Source organism: Cebus imitator, unplaced genomic scaffold (genome assembly GCF_001604975.1).
Source record: "Cebus imitator isolate Cc_AM_T3 unplaced genomic scaffold, Cebus_imitator-1.0 Scaffold456, whole genome shotgun sequence".
NCBI classification, from domain to species: domain Eukaryota; kingdom Metazoa; phylum Chordata; class Mammalia; order Primates; family Cebidae; genus Cebus; species Cebus imitator.
This window is the reverse complement of record NW_016107771.1, coordinates 1,263,814-1,279,047: the sequence shown is the minus strand read 5'-3', so window position 1 is coordinate 1,279,047 and position 15,234 is coordinate 1,263,814. Positions and strand designations below refer to the sequence as shown.

The following is a 15,234-nucleotide window of genomic DNA, read 5'->3' as shown; positions in this document are numbered from 1 at the left end:
AAAAAAAAAAAAAAAAAAAACCCTTCCAGTATTAGCCTCTCAAGGTCTTTAGGCATTTCTATAGAGAAACTGGAGAATTAAGGGTAGGCCATTTAATAGAGGCAAAAAAATAACATCAAAACCCTACCCAAACAAATTCTTAGGTTCTTACTGGCCTGAGAGTAACACCTTATGCCCTCCATTTTGCATGCTCATAACCAAATAAACAGACAAATAAATATCAAATTGGAGACAGAAAGTTCAAATGCAGCTGTAAACCGTCTCTGAGTCATGCAGACACCACACCCACATCCTAGTTCTTTAAGGACTGCCCAGCACTGGGCCTAGTGTATGACATAAAATAGACACCCAATAAACATTCACTGAAAGACCTAACATCTTTTGAGCAATAAGTCACAGAATATCCATCTAAGAAGTCAACAGGGAGACCCCCAGCTGATCAAATTGGCCAGGTCAGCCCCCAGCAGCCTGAACAGTAAAGCCCCAGTGATACTGACTGTGAAGAAGTAAAACAGTAAAATTTAACATACACATAAGCAGATCTGTTTTAAAATCATTCTTTGACCAGGCACAGTGGCTTGCACCTGTCATTCCAGCACTTTGCAAGGCCAAGATGGGAGAACTGCTTGAGCCCAAGAGTTCAAGACCAGCCTGGGCAACATAGGTGACCTCATCTTTTCAAATAAGATAAAACTAATCGGTCATGATGGTGCACACTTGTGGTCCCAGCTACTCGGGAGGCTGAGGTGGGAGGATTGCTTGAGCCCAGGAAGTCAAGGCTGCAGTGAGCTATGATCGTGCCACTGCACATCAGCCTGGGTGACAGAGCAAGTGTCTAAAAAACAACAATAATAATAAATTAAATTAAATCACTATTTTATTTCTTTTTGCATCTACTCACTCATAAGTACAATCTGATACAATGAATTACTGTCATACTAACATGGTTTCTTTTTTCTTTAAGTATTGCAATCTTTTTCTTCCTTTATTTGCTGGGCTCACCCTGTGTAAGCCCCAAGAACCAATGTTAGTAACCTGGAATATATTAATCCACGTTTTCCTACCTTTATGTATATTCCTAATCAGAGACATAAATATATAGACATAGATACACACATGCAGGCATACACGGAGGGTTTTGTCATCTCCATGCTTTTCTGCACCTGTATTTCTCACTGAGCAACACTTCACCGGCATACCTTCAAGGCACTTGGCTGTAGCATTCTATTTCCTTCCTTTAAATGGCCTCATCATAGTCTTCGGTATGGCTTATCACAGTGTAATTCACCATTTTCTTGAAGATGAGTTTTCACTCTATTTCCAGTTTTTTGCCACTACAAACGGTGCTGTCATAGACATCCTTGTACATATGCTTTTTATGCTGATAATTTTGTTTCTATGGGAGAGATTCTCAAGAGTGGAACTGCTGGACCAAAACGTATATCTATTTTTCAAGTTTTAACATTTGTTGCTAGATTGCTTTTTGTAAGGCAGTAAGAGTTCACATTTCCAAAAGAGTTAAGATTTTAATGGAGATAAAATTGTACTTAGAAGACAAGGAGTCCATAATCTTTCTGTGACAATGCCTCCACTCTCTGTGAGACCTCTAAATCCAACCAGTCCTTCTTCCCTGTTCCTTCCCTTGACCAGCCCAGCCACTCCTGTTAAAGCTTGAGACTTTCTAGGGTTCCACTGATGGGCTTCACCATCCCCCGAACTTCTGCATTTGTATTCTAAAGTTGGCTACCATACCTTTTCCAAAGGAGGAGTTGCAAAAATTTCATCAAATTTCCAAATGGTCCATGACCCAAAAAGCATTAAGAGCCGCCCATCTAGAGTCTGATGGATGACAAGAGAATTGGGATATGGCTTACGACATGATTTAATTTTGCCAAGGATAACAATAAGAAGAAAGCTGCTTTTATTGAAGAAGTCATCCTGTGTCCATGAAGCAATCAAAACTATTTTTGACCCACATTATTTTAAGAAGGAAGAAGTTCTATAAACAGTTTACAAACGGGTGCAGGTGTTGGATGGGGAAAGAAAACAGAAAGAGCTCCTTCCAAACCAGGTAAAGGATCGTTTCTTATTCAACATATTCCTCAGGGAATTTGGCATCTGACCCATGGAAAGGGGGAAAAAGTCACTTGTGGCTTTCTTTCAAAGAAAGTAAATACTTCAGTGGAGAATGAGAGGAGAAAGCTGAACGAAATACAGAAAAAAATAACTGTTTACAGAATTTGGGAGAATATCTTTTGAGGAAACCCAGTAAACACCTCTAAGTCAGGGAGCAGGTCTTTCCTCTGCTCACCCCTTCTCCTCACGGCTGCTGGTCTCTCACCTCACACAGCCTCCACCCAAGAACAGGCAGTGCTGTGCCAAAGGAGGTATCCATTAAGTGCAGATAAAACCAATAAATAATTAAAGCAGACTTATACAGAATAAGTTACAGGAAGTATGGAGGGTACTTCAATGAGATTTCTTTGCTAGTAAAGGTTTGTAACCAACAATATCATGGTTCTTCTCCATTTGTAATTAATGCCAAGAAAGAACTGGCATTAAGAAAGCACCTGTCCACCTGTCAGAAAAATGTCTAGTTCTTCATTCTTATAAGACTCTTGCTTTTTATGAAACTACCTTCCTTTCTTTCTACTTCATTTCATACATTAACAACCTTATCATCCAACGGCATAGTATCATCCAGGCGATTGCTTAGCATGGTTATTGAATAACAACCATTAAATTAATAAGATCACTGGCCTCTAGTTTGTTTAAACTCTATAACAAAGGACAAAGATGAAAACAGACGTAAAAAATTTAGATTAATGAACACACTACACAGAGAAGGACCCATTAAAACAGGTAAAGCCTCTTTAATTTTGTCTATGCTTGTTATATAGAATGAGTGATCTACCTTCTAGAATCAGTAATATTTTGAAAACCATTCATTACCACACTTCCAGGAGTAATACTACATATTTCTGTTACAGTATTTTTACATTGGCTATTTCTTAAAACATACAGAATAACTAAAAGGCACAGAGACTGCGAAGCTAATTCACAGATGGGGAACTTAGATTGCAATAAGGTGACTGTTAAGAGTGTCCAGCAGTGAATTAAATCATACTTAGCCATTGATAACACAAGAGAAAAGACACTTCATGTTTTCTCATTTTTTTGTTTTTTTTTGTTTGTTTGTTTATTTGTTTTTGAGATGGAAGTCTCACCCAGTTGCCCAGGATGGACAACAACGGCATGATCTCAGCTCAATGCAACTTCCACCTCCCAGGTTCAAATGATTCTCCTGCCTGAGCCTCTTGAGAAGCTGGGATTACAGGCAATCACCATCATGCCCGGGTAACTTTTTTTTTTTTTTTGTATTTTTAGTAGACGGAGTTTCACCATGTTGGCCAGGCTGGTCTTGAACTCCTGACCTCATGATCCGCCTGCCTCAGCCTCCCAAAGTGCTGGGATTGCAGGCATGAGCCACCATGCCTGGCCTTCAGTCTTTTAGGTTTTCAAGACTTTCCTGAACATTGTCCTTCCAAGTTAATATTATTATACTATTATATGTGTGTATATATATATGTAGATGTAGATGTCATATACATGTAAAAACATTCATATATTTATATGCATATTATATGTTTGTATATTGTATGCATATCTATATATATGTACAGTAGTCTCCTCTTATCCCTGGTTTCACTTTCCACAGTTTCAGTTACCTACAGTCAACAACGAACTGAAAATAGGTGAATAAAGTACAATTAGATATTTTGAGAAAGAGAGAGGCCACATTTGCATAACTTTTATTACAGCGTACAGTTGAAATTATTCTATTTTACTATTAGTTATTGTTGTGGTTTTATTTTTTAATTTCTTTCCATGGGTTTTTGGGGAACAGATGGTATTTATTTACATCAAAAATGAGCTAAGGACATGAATAGACAATTCTCAAAAGAAGATATACAAATGGCCAACAAACATACGAAAAAATGCTCAAAATCACTAATGACTAGGTAAATGCAAATCAAAACCACAATGCGATACCATCTTACTCCTGTAAGAGTGGCCATAACCAAAAAATCAAAAAATAATAGACGTTGGTATGGATGCAGTGAAAACCTGCTGGTGAGAATGTAAACTAGCTATTGTTGTTAATCTCTTCCGGTACCTAATTTACAAATTAAACTTTATTGTAGATATATACATATAGGAAAAAACAGGATTTATAAGGCTCTGTACTATCTGCAGTTTTAGACATCCACTAGGGTCCTTGGAACATATTCCCTGCAAATAAGGGGTGTCTACTGTATACATATTGTACGTAATGTATGTATATCTACATATATATGTATTACACACAATAAATATTTCTTATATATGTATATACAAAGCAGATATACATAATACTCCTAAGACATTAAGTAGTATTGCTATGAATAATAAAATATTCTAGAATAAAAAGATTCAAAGCCTTGGAAATTATCCAATTCTAAGGAAAACTTATATAACAGGTATGTTCTCTGTCCAATAGCAGAAATATAGTTAAGAGCTACTTTAGTTTTAATTTTAATGGTTTATAAACATTAAAGCCATTCTAGAGGTTTTTTAAAAAATCACTATTAGGGCTTTATGATTGCCCAATTAAAAATAGAATAGAGTTCTTGGCTTTACTCTATTTCACTTTTTTGGTTTAAGTAAATCAGTTGGAATTGGTATATTTAGTTGTCTGATTTCTAAAATACTGTGTGCTTAGGAAGCTAACTCTGTAGCTAAAGATGCTTATTAGAAGACATTCACAGATCATGGATTCCTATAAATAAGAAAAATTCCACAGAAATAGGAATTCAGTGTCAGTCAAAAGGCGTTCAGAGAAAATCTACCAGTTAGGATCAAATTTGTGTCACCTTAATTTCTGATTTAGCATCATCCTGACCCTCCACTTCACCAAAAATCAAGAGAGAGGAAAAGAGAGAAGGAAATTCTAATTGCTCTCTTCCAAAATTTTGTAACTCCATTTGACAAAGCACAAGCCATATTTTGGAGGCCCAAGTGTCTCATTTCAGAATACAATACAATTGCCCCAAACAGAATATTTTTAAAGAATGATGTTAACATAGTCATCTTTCCTCTACAGAATTTCTTGAGCCTGTTTTTATCCTTTGCAAAGCCCCCATCGAATTCCAGTTGGAAGGTCCTTATGAAGCCAAAGGATGCTCTAAACAAAGTTCTGACGTACAGGGAAATGATAAGTAGGCCGGATAATTTCTGCTTAAGTAGACATACATGTAATTTATGAGAGCTGAAACATTCAGGGCACCAACAAGGCCTACCACATGCTGCCGGCTACCCTTAGAGTTATTTCCAAGAGGCCTTTTCTGAATCCAGTATTGTCCTACAAATGTAGTTTTGTTGTTTAAGGCCATTATGAGACAGTAGTTTCTAAGTAGTATTCTCCATTCATTTTTTGGAAATGAATTGGAAATCCATGATCCTCCATACATTGTTAGGAAATTAAGAGTATTGGTTAAGGGTATTAAGAAATAGTTCCCTAATGTACCTGTTAATTTAATAAAATGGGATTGCTTTACATCAGCTTCTTTGTGTGAGAAAGCACAGAAACATGCTGAATTGAGCTATACATTTTTTGTTTGTTTGTTTTGAGACAAGGCATAGCTCTGTTGCCCAGGCTGGAGTGCAGTGGCACAATCACAGCTCACAGCAACTTCGACCTTCTGGGCTCAAGTGATCCTCCGGTATCAGTCTCCTGAGTAGGTGGGACTACAGGTGTGTGCCACCATGCCCAGTGAATTTTTTAATGTTTTGCAAGAATGGGGCTTTGCTATGTTTCCCAGCCTGGTCTCAAACTCCTGGCCTTAAGCCATCTTCCCACCTTGAACTCCCAAAGCACTGGGATTACAGGCATGAGCCACCCGTACCCAGCCAAGACCAACTTTTGATGTTGAAAAGCTATCACATAATCAATCAAAGCTATTCAAGAAAAAATAAATAAATAAATAAAAATAAGACAGCATTAGGAAGTAAAACTAAAATAAGATATTTCATAAAAGTATACTAATACATAGAGTTACTTTAATTGCTTCTACATAGAAAACTTGCAAAATATCTACTGAGGCAATTAGGAAGTCATGTTAACATGGCACAAATGACTTTGAACATAGGTTATTATTAAAGCTCAACAACTGAGTTAAATGACGAGTCATTATCAGTGAATGGACAGCATGACTGCAGCTATTCTTGTCTTCACCCTACGCCATTTTTAAGCATCTTCCAATGTGAAACAGGTTTGCCCATCAACTTCCCTCAGATCTCTGTGATCTCCCAAAGATGACCTTCAGACAATATCTGACACCAGTCTAGGGAAGGAGCTATTTAGAGAATGGTCAATGAAATGGTGGGTCTGACAATTATTATTTTGGCAGAAAATAAAAAAATAATGGTAGTTTTTTTTTTTCCAGTTCTTTTATTGCTAGGTTGAGATGTTGTTGCAGAACATTTTTGTACTAAAATCAGAGACTATTACAACTGGAAGGAATTTTACTACAACCTATCATTTTATGCCCTAAAAAAGGTTAGGAGTACCCAAAGGCACACTTAGGGGCAGGGCCAGGGCAAGAGCCCAGATCGCTGGGTGACTGGTTCAGTGCTATGTTTTAGCCAGTAAAATCAAAGTGTACACAACAGGTCAGCAACTTATTTACTATGTATTCATATTCGGATACAAAAGAAAAGCAAGCGTCTTTATGTCTTAGAGCTGGCCTGCTATTCCTAAGCTGGTACCACACGGAACTGGAAGGAACTACATTTAGTTCCATCCATTGCATTGAGTCCATTCAACAACTTACACAGTCAGCTTAGGTCAATTCCCATTTCCTCCTGCTTCCTCCTCCCCTCTGACATGGTGTCCTGGAGTGTGTGAGTACAGAGGGCTTTGGTGACCTCAGAGTAAAGGAAGAAGAAAGCCTAAGACCCATGCCTACATTCCTTCCTTCTCTCCTGGAACTCCTTTGACCTTATTGGTGTCGCCTGTCCTCTCAAGTCACCAGGCACCATGTTGGCATCTGATGCTGAAGTCAGTGGCTGGTAACCCTGTGGTGTGTTCTTCCTCAGCTCAGGAACAGCCTAGCGGTACCCCCTGAAGGTACTTCCCTCTTTGCTCTCGTTGATGTCTAACCTCTACTCCCCACCTGTGCATTCACCCCTGATCCCAGGGCCACAGTGTTCCTGCACTGGCAATGCCCCTGGCAGCTGCCGGCGAGCACCTCGTCATCCCTCTACAAGGCACGTTGGAGCTGCCATCGCCTTCCACGCTACGGCAGAGACTGATCCTGGGAAATGCAACTGCATTCTTACTTTGCCTGCCATGCTGCAGAGGCCCCAAGTCAGCCACTGAGGTGGGAGGAGATTGGGAATACATCTTGTGGGGTGGTTTTCTCTGCTTTTGGCACTGTAATCTGCCTCTCCCAACTTCCATCTCTGAGACTGCAGCCGGTAGAGAGGGGAGGTCTTGTTTCACTCTCTGATTTTCTGCCTTCTTCCTACAATATACCATGGCCAGAAGCAGGAATAGGGTAGGTGCTCCCCTTCACAAGGGGCCATCTTCCCTCCTTCCCAGAGTGGCACTCACTCTTCACTCTGCTTCTTTCTCTGGGGCCCTAAGTATGAGGCAGAATGACAGAGCATGATTTATTTGAGAGAAAGATGAAAAATGCATTGATTTTATACACACACACACACACACACACATATATTATTTTTTAATTGTAGAGACAGGGTCTCAATCTCTTACCCAGGCTGGAGTACAGTGGTATGATCATAGCTCACTGCATCCTTGAACCCCTGACCTCAAGTGATCCTTCTGCCTCAGCCTCCTAAGTAGCTGAGGTTACAAGCATGAGCCACCATGCCTAGCTTATTTATTTTTATTTATTAAATTATTTGGCAAAGACAATGGTCTCCCTATGTTGCCTTGGCTGCTCTTGAACTCCTGGCCTCAAGTGATCCTCCCACTTCAACCTACCAAAGCATAGAGAATACAGCCACAAGCTTGATTTAATACTTTGAAAACATTCTCCTTGATAGATAGGCTATATATTCAAGTGCCTAATTCAAGGACCAGTTACCAGACTCTGACCCACTTACCCATAACAAATAGCCTAGAGTCTGCCCGCCCAAAGTACAGCACTCACGCCTCCACCATGAGCTCCGTGAATGATGGAAAGGGAGGTAGGGTAAGCCAGGAGGGAATCAAAGGACCAACTTTCCAGGCCTTGGGAAACAGATGGAAAGGATACAGGTCATTTCAGGAGGGGTGAGAGTAGGGTACCCGGTCCCTGTGATTAAAGGCTCAAAAACCCAGTGGTGACACAAAAATCAAAACATGTTGGCTATTTTCCTGTCTCCCACTACTGACATGTTTGTCTCTTACATCATTGTATCCAGCAGTAACATGAGGGTGGGGGCAATCTGATTTATGTGAGGCTGAGAGAAATCACAAAGGTTAGAGTTAACATCTGCTTAGCGTGCTGTGCTCCCTGAAGGAAACGTACCACATCCAGTGAATTCATATGTCCCCTTTGAAGTTCTTATTCACATTCCCCAATTCCTATATGTGAAACATAATCTCTCATCATTTACATTGCCTCAAAACCCTTAAAAGAAACAAGCTGAAGTTTCTCCCAATTAACTTTTACCATTACATACATGAGAAAGTGCTTACTCGGAGAAACAAGAAGCATCATCATGGATCAGAAGACAGCATCAAATGGTAGAAAATCAAAAAAGAGAAAATTAGAAGGCAAGCATAAAAGGCTTCTTGTCCAAGATCAGCAGAACCCAAGAATTACCAACAAAAACTGTCTGGAGCAACAGGCTTTGTATTTAGAACTCTGAAGTTGTCCAGTGAGATAAGACATAATAAGAGGACCAGATGTGGTGGCTCATGCCTGTAATCCTAGCACTTTGGAAGGCCAAGGGGGGTGTGGATCATTTGAGGTCAGAAGTTCGGGACCAGCCTGGCCACCATGGTGAAACCCCTTCTCTACTAAAAATACAAAAATTAGCCAGGCGTGGTGGTGCATGCCTGTAATCCCAGCTACTCTGGAGGCTGAGGCAGTAAAATCGCTGGAACCCGGGAGGGGGAGATTTCAGTGAGCTGAGATTGTGCCACTGCATTCCAGCCTGGGAGAAAAAAAAAGAACCCAATGAAGAGCAGAGTCCCCTAGGATTAAAAAACGGGGGGCGGGGGGTAATGGATATACATTTGGAAATGGGAGGATACAGCAGACTGCTCTAAGATTTTATTACGCATCTGTTGCAGAAAGGTATGCAGGCCTCCAACCTCCCAAAAGTGCCTTAAAACATACTTAAAATACACTCCATTCTCTCTGAAGGTCTTGCTGTAGTTGTAATTTTTCCTATTTATTATTATTATTATTATTTTAGAGATAGGGTCTCGCTCTGTCACCCAGGCTGGAGTGCAGTGATGTGATCGTAGCGCACTATAACCTTTAATTCCTGGGTTCAAGTGATCCTTACTTGATTACAGGAGTGAACCACCCTGCCTGGCCCACTCTCTCTGCCACTAGACCATAAAGTCCCTGACAGTAAGGGCCTCATCTGGTTTCACTCACTGCAGGATATCCAATATCCAGCACAGAATCTGACACACAATTGTTGCTCAGTGGCAAATACCATTTAGGTCAAGTTTAGGATTGGGCAATCACACAGAGTGGGATTTGAAACTTATGGACAATGCTATCCAAAATAGCTCTCCAATTGTCTTTGGACAGTCGATGGAGTTTCCCAGTCAGGGATTCATTGCTTTGAAGGAAGTCAGACTTCAGCAGACATGCTTCAAGATGCAACTCCCACCTGAGAAAGGTTCCGCTTTAGGCAATTATTGTCAGTAAGGTCCACCTTACTGGATGGTCAGATGACAGATAACTGAGAGAGAAAACCTCTGAAAATGGAACATAAAATTAGAAAGGTCAGAAACATGCCAAGGACTAGCTACATTACCGCCTTCTTGAGCTTCCAAAGGTTTATACTATATATGTGTCTTCATTTCTCTCAGATGTTTAACTATTATGTTCCCTATGAAAAAATCAAACTGCCTTCTCACCCTTACTATCATATATTGTACTTCCTATGAACCATGTTTTTATGCCTCTGCAGAAACCTGGAAGATTAAAAAAGAATCAACATAGATTGCAAAAGGAAGACTCAAAGGTTCCAGAATGATCTGCATTCTCTCCATAATCATTACCCATCTTTCATCGTACCAGCCCTCATAAATTATACACACTCCATTTAAGAGCACAGTGAGCCCCAAATCCCTCTTATTTTCAACATGATTGCAAATAGCTAAGCCAAATACATAAACAACTAAGTGGGGAGTAGCTGTTGTTTCGTCTTCATTTTAAGCAGGCTTTTTCAAAACTATGCTCTACAGAGGCCCAGGTTTCCTAAGGCTCTGGGAGCAGGAAGATGAGGAGAGGTGGGGGGCTTTGGAGATGGCAGGGGTTTGCCCCACTCCTCTGCTTCAATCACAACAGCTCCATGTTGTTGTCTTCTCAATGGCGGCTCCCACTCAAAAATTTCACTGGAAGAACCATTTCGATGGCGTAGAGAAGTCTGCAGACCCCTGGTTCAGAATACCCCAAGCATCTATGCCTTCCCTTCCAATAACAGTGTGCTACACAGCTGGAAAAAGGAAACACTTTCTGCCACATGATATTAAAATAATCAGTTAAGAAAATTTCTTTTCTGTTTTTTGAGGGTTTTTTGTTTGTTTGTTTGTTTCTTAGAGTCTTGCTGTGTCAGTCAGGCTGCTGGAGTGCAGTGGTGTGATTACAGCTACCTGCAGCCTCCAACTCCTGGGCTTAACAGTATCCTCCCATCTCAGCCTCCTGAGTAGCTGAGACTACAGGTGTGCACCATCATGCCCTAAGTTTCTATAAAATGTTTGTAGAAACAGGGGTCTCCCTGTGGTGCCAGGCTGATGTCAAACTCCCAGCCTCAAGCAATCCTGCCACCTCAGCCTCCCAAAGTGCTGGGATTATAGGCATAAGCCACAGCACCCAGCCAGAAATTTCTTTTTTTAAGGGGCCTTTCATCTCACTCAAATATTTTAGGCTTAGGAATCTCCCAACTTACAAAGAGTTTGTGTTCCAAAACTTTTGTTTCTAAGTCAGGGCTTTGGATCTCACTTTCCTAAAGAAAATGAAACGAGCCAGTCCCAAGACAAGCAGTAAAAGCCCGATGCCCCGAAGGTGAACTATAACGTTGCTGATTCCACCAGAAGCAGTTTTACTTTTGCTCCTTGTTGAATGGGCTACTGTGGGACCATGGGGGCGTCTAACCACCCTTTGTGCTATTTCTTTGAAGCAATTCATGCTGTGATGTATGATCAAAAGGAAACTAGTGACTTAAAAGGGTTTTCCCTCCCTCTCTTCCTCTTGACTGCCAAGGTCCAGAGCAGTCCATATCTACTGCAGTCAGGGGCTGGCCAAGTGGATGTTCACCAGTTGCCGGATAAAGCCTGCAAACCACATGCTCTAAAGCGCTAACTCTTGGTTTTCTTGCTTCTTCACAGTATTTCATAAAATTTTATTATGACAATCTGGCACCTGATATAGATCCCAAAAAAGCTTGAGAGGATTTAGCATTTAGATTAAAAATATTGGCAGTGTTTATAACCCTCTCAAGAAGAGAGAGGAAGGAAATAAAAAGAAAGGAGAAAATTTTTTAAAGAAAAAGATAACAGTGGATAACTATAAATAACTTTCTAGATTGGATTGGAAAATAGTTTTTGATTTTCTTTATTTTGGGCTCATTTGGTAAGCTAATGAACTGAAAGAAGGGACGTGGTTTTAACCAGACAATTCTAAAAGATTTCAGAATTTGAAAACTTGGAGCTATGAATAGATGTGACTCATTTAGCATCACAAATTATCAAAACAAGCCTATAAAATATTAATAGTCAATTTTCCACCAAAACTAGTGAGCTATTCAGAATTCCAGATATCAAAACTCTAAGGAAATGCTCTGGTGCAGAATTAAATCATTTAATAGGCTAAAATGGAATCCAATGCCATTACTGAGTATTATCATTAGAATACATATCTATCCACATTTTTGCAAAAATGGAAATATTCTTACAGAAGTGTTTTCACCTCTCACTCAGGAAAAAAAAAATCATAATGACTTCTTCCTACTTAATGCCAAATTCTACCTTTATATCTACTGCATCATCCCTTGTATTGCAATTATTTGCTTACAGATCTTTTCTAGGTGCTCTCTGAGCAAGGGGACCATGATACCGATGAAGAGTGTGGACATCAAGGGCTCACAGATCTAGGTCCCGTTCCAATGACCTATTCCATACCAGTTAATTGTGCAAGAGCAAATTCTCTTAATTCTCTAAAGGTTTAATGTTCTATCTAGAGATAATAATAAACACCTGCATCATTGAAGTTGTTTGTGATTAAATAAAATAATACAGGTAAAATTATGTCCCTGGAATACAGCAATGTTGTTGATGATGATGATGTCTTTACATCCCAGTGCACAGAGTAGGTCATCAATACATGTTTCTTGAATTGTGTTGAATTTCCCCATGTTGTCTGCCTGATGAAGCCCTACATTTGCTTCTAGAGGAGAGGACATTTGAGCAAAATCTTTAAAAAGATTTGATGCCTTCTCCTGACTGCTGCGTGGCAACCCCACAGATCTTCGTACATCTCTCCATTAGCTCTTGTCCCACCAGCCTATAATTATTTGTATATGCTGCCTTTCGAAGCTTGCAGCTGGCCACATCAGGGAGGATAAAATCAGCCATTCATAAAATAGTGACCTTGTTTTTCTTTGCATCTCCAAAGTCAGGCACATGATAGGAAAACAATAAATGTCTGCTCCTGGGACTTGCTAAAGGCACCTATGACTAACTGAGCCTAAAGGGTGTGGTGTGCCTTTGAAAGGGAGGAGACAGTGTTTATATCACATTCCTTCTCAACCTTCAAGGCTCCACGCGAATCCCATGTCTAGCACAAAACACTACCGAGTCCAATCCACACTAATCTTTCTCTTCCCTCCCACCTCCCCTGAGATAGAGTCTTGCTCTGTTGCCCAGGCTAGAATCCAGTGGCATCATCTCAGCTCACTGCAACCTCTGCCTCCTGAATTCAATCCATTCTCCTGCCTTAGCCTCTCAAGTAGCTGGGATTACAGGCACCCACCACCACTCCCAGCTAATTTTTATATTTTCAGTGGAGCTGAGGTTTCACCATATTGGCCAGGCTGGTCTCAAACTCCTGACCTCAAGTGATCCATCCACTTCTGCCTCCCAAAATGCTGGGATTACAGGCATGAGCCACTGCACCCAGCCTGATCCTTCTCTTTTTGAGTCCTTATAACAAATTAAATATAGTCATTCCCAGGTATGTGTTAGTTCTCTTTCCTCAGATACCCCATAATTTGGTGAAGGGAAGAATAACTAATTATAAATTATTATGCACAGTGTCAAAGCGTGTCAAGGCAGGAAATAAGTATCTGATTGCTTGATTTCGTTCTATTTTCCAGTGTGTACTTGTCCAGAATTACCTGATGAACCCCAACTTGATGAGAAGAAAGGCACACTTGATCTGCAGAGAGCCAAGTTCTGGTACCCCTGGGGGTGTGAATCAGCAGAGGTGTTCTTACTGGCCTCCATAATAGTGTCTCTCTTTGGCCAGCACCCAATTTTTGGAACCAAAACCAGTACACAAAAACCAGCACTTTGCACAAACTACAAAATAGCTCCCAACCATGTCTTCATCGAATTGTTAAAAACAGTAAATTCCACTTGGAGATTATTTCCTCTAATTAAGTGGACTGAGAAGTGATCCCAAGTCCCCCAGAAAGAGACTACAGGCAACCACAACCTCCCCTGTGATTAGATACACCATCAAGGAAATGCGTCAATCCCAAGCCACTGACAGCTGCCTGTTCTCATTAAGAAAGAGCTACAGGCCAGGCGCGGTGGTTCATACCTGTAATGCCAGCACTTTGGGAGGCTGAGCCAGGTAGATCTCGAGGTCAGGAGTTCAAGACTAGTGTGGCCAAGATGGTGAAATCCCATCTCTACTAAAAATACAAAAATTAGCTGGGCATGGTGGCAGGCAGCTGCAATCCCAGCTACTTGGGAGGTTGAGACAGAAAATTCCTGGAACCTGGGAGGCAGAGATTGTACCACTGCACTCCAGCCTGAGTGACAGAGTAAGACTCTGTCCCAAAAAAAAAAAACAAAAAAAAAAAAAAAAAAAAACCAGCGTGACAAAAAAAAAAAAAAAAAAAAAAAAAAGCCATCCTGGTCAACATGGTGAAACCCGGTCTCTACTAAAAATACAAAAATTATCTGGGCATGGTGGCACATGCCTGTAGTCCCAGCTATTCAAGAGGCTGAAGCAGGAGAATTGCTTGAACCCAGGAGGCAGAGGTCGCAGTGAGCCGAGATCGTGCCATTGCACTCCAGCCTGGGTAACAAGAGTGAAACTCTGTCTCAAAATTAAAAAAAAAAGGAAAGAACTACAGACTGGCATTTTCAAAACCTGTTAGCTAGACACCTCTTCCCTTCACAAATTCTGTGCTTTTCCCTTTCACATGCCAGGAATTCTCAGGGACCATCATCATCACCATTGTAACAAGCCTCCACAGTCATAGAAATGCTTCTCATTTTTTGAAATGCTTTCATACCTAACTACCTTGAGGGTGTCTTGATACTTACAGACACCCTCACGACAGGTAGATAAGATGGACTGCCTCACTGCACATTAGTGCAAACATCAGAGAAACTGGCCTAAGGCCACAGCCCATGAACAGACAAAGGGGGCCTACAACCACCCAGCCTCCCCTGCCTTCACCTCCCTTCTCCCCACTTCCGTCCTTACTTCACCACTGGCCAATGGATGACAAGCGGCTTGCTCTGTGTCTTCCTACGGGGTGCCAGGAAAGACAGCTTCTTTGAAAGAGAGCGCCCCACATTTACTAAAGAGATCAGGTGTCCCTGCAGAAAACCCTGCCACTCACAACCCTAGTCTTAACTGGTGTGTTTCACCATATTGAAGGCAAGTTGCCATCTAACATGGTTGACCGGGAGCCAATTGTGGTGTTCTCATCTTTGTTCATGCTGTCAATGTGACATATGAAAGAAATATGAACAAAGTGACA

General features: G+C 40.8%; 1 protein-coding gene across 2 annotated transcripts in view; it reads right to left on the bottom strand.

Moving 5' to 3' along the window:
* The window catches only part of NEBL (nebulette), a 490,627-nt gene that overhangs the window by 331,896 nt on the left and 143,497 nt on the right, over positions 1–15,234 (bottom strand). The gene's annotated exons all lie outside the window — the stretch shown is intronic.